The sequence below is a fragment of the Osmerus eperlanus genome, chromosome 17, assembly GCF_963692335.1.
Source record: "Osmerus eperlanus chromosome 17, fOsmEpe2.1, whole genome shotgun sequence".
Taxonomy (NCBI): Eukaryota; Metazoa; Chordata; class Actinopteri; order Osmeriformes; family Osmeridae; genus Osmerus; species Osmerus eperlanus.
The window spans coordinates 3,580,850-3,588,045 of NC_085034.1; positions in this window are offsets into that span (position 1 = coordinate 3,580,850).

Consider the following 7,196-nt stretch of genomic DNA (forward strand, 5'->3'; position numbering starts at 1 on the left):
TCTAGGTCGGGCCAGGCCAGTAACGCTACCCAAACAAAACAAATCAGTTGCAATTTTCCATGTGATTGGATAGGTGTGTTGGAAGAAGGGGAGGGGATGGTGGACGGGGAGGGGGAGGAAGAGAGACGACTGCAGGGTAAAGGGGAGAAGGAATGATGTGCTGCAGTAAACTGTTAAATATTTGTCAGTTAATTTGATCTGTGGGGTTGTGTCGGCCTGGACGGATCTCTGTGTGTGGCGGACTGGAGATAATTGTCGTGATGCGATGCACCTCATTAGCATCCCATAATGACCCCGGTGTCTCTCTGGGAGACCATTCTAACGGCTGGAGACACTCGAGCTTTGCCCTCCCGTAAACACAACGGTCAGGTTAACCAATCACAGAACCGGATCACCCGCGTCTCAATCAGGACTCGTTAAGAGAGAGGAAAGGGGTGGGAGGGTTGTGTGTGTGTGTGTGTAGTGGGAGGGGGGGGGGGAGGGAATCTAATGAGATGCAAGGTCAAGGCCTGAAAGGTAGCAGAGGTGGTTTGGAAAGTAATCAGGGTTTCTCATCTCATGGAGTACTGAAATTAAGTCCAAGATATCATTCACCTCTCTATGGAGATATGAAATCATGCTGAGCCATTGACATGGTCAGGCTAGATAGACACATTCGATTGGGTTGATGAAGAATTAGTAACTGTAGCACCAGTGGGTTGCCAGGTGCCAACAGTGATGTCATATGAACACGTAGCATCTGAATGGCCTAGCTCTAATGTTGCAGCATTATCTTTCATAACATAATGGGCTCTCATAGGACAGATGCAGACAGACACCCTCACAGCTGGCAAACAGATGCTTACTCTCTGACAGGATGTTGAGGTGTGTATCTGTTTAGAAGACTGCTAGATAACAGATTGATATGGAAGATTCGAGTATTGATAGAACCCTTGTTAGTTTGAGAGTCTAGAGAACAGCTTGGTTTCTGTCTATCTGCGTTGGCATTATGTCAAGGTAACCTTGACTGACCTGAGATAACACCTAGCCATCACAAGGGAGACAGATTACACACACACACATGCGCACACACACACTCACTAGTACACACACAGACTCTCTTTCTCTCACACACATACACATACAACACATACACGCACATACACACTCTCTCTTCCTTTAAGGTCAAGGTTTTACTTATCAGAATGCTCCAGTTCTACTACGGCCAAGTTGGCAATTTATCAGCATGCAGCTGTACAGTACACACACACACACATTGACAAAATACAATTTATATCACAGCTAGTAACAACTCATCAGACATACACCAACACTACTACTGCCCAGGGTGGCATCCCATGATATAATATGCCCTTTGATAGCTTTGATTGTATTAATTTCTACAAAACATTTGTTTATTTAGTCTTTATGAGAGAGTTAGGGCCAGGCCGGGCGAAGAACTAGGTCATGGTGTTCTAGTGAGTCTGTAAGGCCTCTCTCTCCCCTCTCTCTCTCTCTCTCTCTCTCTCTCTCTCTCTCTCTCTCTCTCTCTCTCTCTCTCTCTCTCTCTCTCTCTCTCTCTCTCTCTCTCTCTCTCTCTCTCTCTCTCTCTCTCCCCTCTCTCTCTCTCTCTCTCTCTCTCTCTCTCTCTCTCTCTCTCTCTCTCTTCCCCTCTCTTGTAAATGGAACAGAGTTTGTAACGGTGATTGCTCTTGCCAGATCAATAACGTGTGATTCCAAACACTTTCCTAAATATGCCCATGTTCATCTTGCATCAGCCAATTCTTGACTATCACTTCCTCACTGGACTCCCCTCCGACCTCCCCCCTGGCCTCTCCTTCACCTCACTCTCCAGCCTCGTCTCTATTTTCCCTCCCCAGCCTCACCCTCAACCTCTCTCCGGCATAATTTCCAACCTTTCCCCAGACATTTCTAACCTGCCTCCCCAGCCACACCTCCAACCTGCCTCCCCAGCCCCACCCTCAACCTATACACAACCTCTCCTCCAACCTCCCTCCCCAGTCTTACCTCCCCGACAACCCTATACACCAACTTACTACTCCTTAACCTGACATGAAAGAACTCTGTTGACTTTCCAGGAACCAGGAACTCCTCATTCAATCATAGTTATGTGAGGGTGTGTATGTGAGTGTGTGTATGCGTGTGTGTGTGTGAGTGTGTGTGGACGTCATGCAGTCTCTCTGTGGATATCTGGAAGTGCTTACCTCCAAGCATTCCTCAGTGTGATAGTATTTCTGCCTGCTTATGCTCCGCTCTCCTCTCGTCGTTCAACCCATTAAAACAACGCTGCACTTAAATAAAAAGGAGTTTGGTGTTTCTCTGTTAGTTTCTCTCGTGTGTACGTGTGTGTGTGTGTGTGCATGTGTGTGTGTGTGTGTGTGTGTGTGTGTGTGTGTGTGTGTGTGTGTGTGTGTGTGTGTGTGGGTGTGTGGGTGTATATGTGTGTGTGTATATGTGCATGTATGTGTTTGTGTCTGATGAAGTGAGCTTTGAGTATTAGGCATGGTGATGAAAAGTGACTTCTGCTCTCAAACACACACCCACAAACAAAGTCCCCAGTTCTACGTGTTCTCTAATCAACAGATAATGAGAATCATACTATTCAGGACAGATGTGGTTGGAAGCCCACAGTAACATGTCCTTAATCTTCTGTGTGCCTGGAGTTATTGCTATGACGATAGCACATCAAGTACAGAAATCAGGGTGCTGACAGCAGCTTGTTGTAGGATCCCTGCATGATCCAATGAAGAACCAGGCCCATCCTCCAGGGCTCTGCTACACTGGGCTATGAGGGGGGTTCAGTGGCATGTTGGCGGGCAAACTTTTTGGGCACAATTCCCTCCAGTCATCCATTGTCATTCTGTACCCCTACCAAGCTGTCACGCATTTGAGTTTGGTCTCACCAAGATGCCGTTTGCTCCACTGTAACAAGCACATCTGCACCCCCCACGGTTTAAATGTATAAACACATAAAAAAATATAGAAAAGAATGTACGAGACAAATAGTCTTTTCCAGAACAAAAGCATAATTATGTGGCTATTAAAGGAACAGAGACCAGCAAAGAAATAATTTCTAACACGGCATTCACCTCTGATGCTCATACTGATGTGATCATACTCGTCTGATCAGACACAACCTGTGTTGCCCCTGTACGACATCCCTTTTCGAATGGTTCTAGAAGGAACCTTTGTTTACCAACAGGCTGGACAGAGAAGCGCGGGAACACAGAACAGGATGTGAGTGAGTGTATGGTCACTTCTAGAAGTTCTAAGATGGTTCCTCTGGGGTAAGGTCACAGTCTGTTCACTCCTCTCATGCTGTCTTCACTCCATCAGCCAGTGAAAGTGTGGGGTTTTATAATCACTGGTTCTATTTGATGAAGCCATCAATTAACAGTTCCTCTTGATTGCTGCAAGTTGGTCTGACTGTGAAGCACGCAGTGTTGGTGTAGGCCCCGGTCCAGCCACCACATGAAACACTAGTGTGTGATGAAGAGGAAGGTGGGGGAGGAGAGGGGGTGGAGGTGGGGGTAGGAGGGGGGTGGAGGTGGGGGAGGAGAGACCCATGGCGAGCCTTGTGTGAGTCTCTCCACTCATCTGTTTATCTGACGTATCCACCTCTCATCCCCTCATTCCATCATGTCGGTGAGGCGTCCATCATAAACAGTACGTGATCCTGTGTAACATGCAGGGCTCCACCCCTCAGATATAATTACACACAAGCACAATCCAACACTGACGGGGAGAACCGAGACTCAAGTCTTTATTCCCGGGAATCTGGCGGAAGGAAATATTTATTGAGAGGAAATATGAACTGTACGTTTCTTTTGATGTCTTCTCGTATGAGTTTGAATGACTCTCTTGTTCCAAGAGGTTTAATTAACCCTCTCCAATGATCCAAACCCAGTGAACAAGTGTGTTTGTGTGCGCTCCTGTGTATATGTGTGTGTGCGTGTGTGCGTGTGTGCGTGTGTGTGTGTGTGTGTGTCCATGCCAGTCCATTGTCATCTTATTTAAATTATACTGGGAATGTAAAAGCCTTTGCCTTGTTTCATGTCTGTTATAAACTAATCCCTTATTCAGTCTCTATGCGGTAAGGGTGTAATAAAGAAATGATGAAATATTTGGCTTAGATTTTTAATAATGTAATGTTATTTTTACAATTGAATAATCCAGAATTGGATATTCTGTAAGGGAGTTTTAACTTGGTCACTCAGTCAGTCACACATTCTAACAGACACACACACACACACACACACAAACACACTGCTTTTTTCCCCCTGAAGTGTCAACTCATAACCCTAAAAAGTCTCTCCCACCTGGTTTACATTATGTGTTTTTATGAAGCTATGGAGTGATGGAGCGTTGAGCCTTGATACCAACACATTCTTCAGATGACTCACCATTAGCTTGGTATCTTAGCCATACACTCCTACTGCTCCCTAAAGGTCAAAGGTAACAGCTGAGACACCTCATTGGCTGGCTGGCCACTCTACAGTCTGGTGTGGGCCCAGGGATTGACCCTGTAACCTCCAGCTGGTTTGAATAGGTGGAGGTGGGGCTACATCAGAGACAGTGTGTTGGAGCTTCAAAGCAGCTAATAAATACCCTTCCTGATCTGTGCGTGCCATGTCTGTAAACAGGCCCATCTCTGGACGACGCAAGATTAGACCAATAATGTCTTCACACTTCACACACAGTCTTGAGCCGGAACACACACACACACACACCCAGACTCACAAACAGACATCAATCACACATACACCCCCCCCACACACACACATACACACACACACACACACACATACACTCCAGAGCCAGGGAACAAGACAAGTCAAAGTATCCAGCCTCTGTTATCGGAGTCAGACACTCCGGTTGCTGACAAACATAGGTAGTTTAATTGATTTTCACAGCTCAAAGTTTACAATCAGCATATCGAACCATCCAGAGCACATTTGTCTGAGGTATGCATCAGACAGCATCTCTTTATCTCTGTATGTGTGTGTGTGTGTCTCTGCATGCATGTCTGTTTGCTTGCATATCCTGTCAGGCCTAAAATAATCAAATGAGCTTCACTGGGAGTTGATCATCTCAGACCTCCTCTCTGAGTCACCCGAGTCATGTTTGTGTCCTAGTATCACCTCTGGAATCCCAGCGGAAGTGACTTCACTTCCAGGGCTTATGTGTTCATCAGAATGACACAGACACAGTCTACACGATTGACCTCATCTCCTAGAATACTCTGGAAATAGAACCAAGGGAAAACCATTTCAGACACATGCTCATTGGGGTATATTTTTAAGCCAGTGTATTAAGAACAATTTAAACAGTAGTCACAGTGACACTGATCCTAAACTTAAATAGTTCATTTAAATCAAGATTGAAGTAATTGAATTACAGCACCAATGGGCCAGAATGTGTGTGTTTGGTGTGTGTGTAAGCGTGTGTTTGGTGTGTGTGTGTGTGCGTGTGTGTGTGTGTTTGGAGTAGCTCCAGGCCTGAGCCTATTCGTTCTGGGAGGTCTGACACACAGCCAACACAGGCTCTTACACACCAAGCTAGGCTGATAATTATTTGTGTATATTATGAGAGAGATTAAATCTCATTTCTCTAGACCAGAGGGCTTGAAAAGGAGAAGAGTAGGGGGGGGGGGGAGTAGAGGAAGAGAGGAGGAGGGGAGAAAGGAAGAATGTGAGTTAATCAGGTGGACACTAACTGTTTTCACTTTATTCAAATATTTCACTTGTTCTGGTCCAGGTCCTGATTCTGGTTCTGGTTCTGGTTCAGGTCCTAGTTATGGTTTGTCTGTGTTTGTTGCTCCAGATGAACGAAAGATCTAATGTAAACCTTGTGAGACATGCGAGTGGCAGCTCTGTTCTCGACAGAGAGCAGGTTTCATTCCTGTCATTCTAGAGAACAAGTTTTGTTGTAGTATTCTCCAGGACATGTGACACACACACATAAACATGCATACACATTCAAATGCATTCACATACAGAACTAGATACACATACACACACACACATAGGAAAAATAAAGCGCCAAGCAGTGGTGAAAAAAAGAGGAAATAGGAAAACAAATCTTTCCCAGCAAGAGTCCAAGTCCTCTACTCTCCTCGACTCTCATCTCCTTTCCTCTCACTCTTCTCCTCAAACACAATGATTACAATTTTAACCACAACCACATTCAAAGAGGCTTTTCAAACACATAATTGGAACATGACTATAAATCAATCCTGTCTACAATTTACACCACAACCTGCTTTTGGTGTCTCATCATTGTGTTGTGTTGCAACAACATACAAAATGGAAACAAGCTGCTCTTTTTATATCAAATGTTACAAAATACTTCCAACTTCCCCATAAACCCAAAGTTCTTGTTCCTGCTGATGCAGCCACAAATCACTCTGCCGCCAGTCAGCTCAATTCTCAGGATCAAAGACTGCAGTCACAGCTGAGATCGGACAGTAAGCAGACTGTTTGTGTGTGTGTGTGTGTGTGTGTATATGTGTGTGTGTGTGTGTGGACGGTGATCAGAATGGAACCAGCTAGGTGGAATGTGAGGTCTCTACTGGGTCCAGGCTCCAGATTATCCTGCGCTGAAGGACAGACTCCCGATGCTTGGACAGGAAACCTTCATCATTTTAATAGTCCTCAATATAATACCCCTTACCTTGACACAGCACAGAGTAGAGATAGACGGACAGCCAGAGAGTGACAGATAAAACGACAGAGATCAAGAGAGACAGAGAGAAGAAAGGCATAGAGGAGGGAGAGAGAGAAAGATAGGAGGGGGCCGAAGAGCTGAAGTTTGTAAGGTGACAAGTGCTTCACCTGTACACATCTCACCTTACATGGCAGGGATATCTCTCCACCTTCTCTCAGAGGAGCGTTTGAAGACACCACAGGAGGCTAAGAGCTTGAACAACTCCTCCCCGACCCTCCACCCCTCCACCCCTCCCTTTTCCTCCTGCTACATCCAGCTTATCTGCCCCAGCATCTGGACAACAGATGACAGAGGGAAGGAGGGAGCACAGGGAAGAAAGGAAGAGAAAGAGGAGAGAAAGACTAAGACCGAGACCAATAGTGTATAATTGTCCTGACCGCCCAGACAGAGAGAGATGAGATGAGCAACGCTCCAGCACATTTCTGTGGTCAGCGAGGGGTTCATGTGTGTGTGTAATACTGACTCCCTCT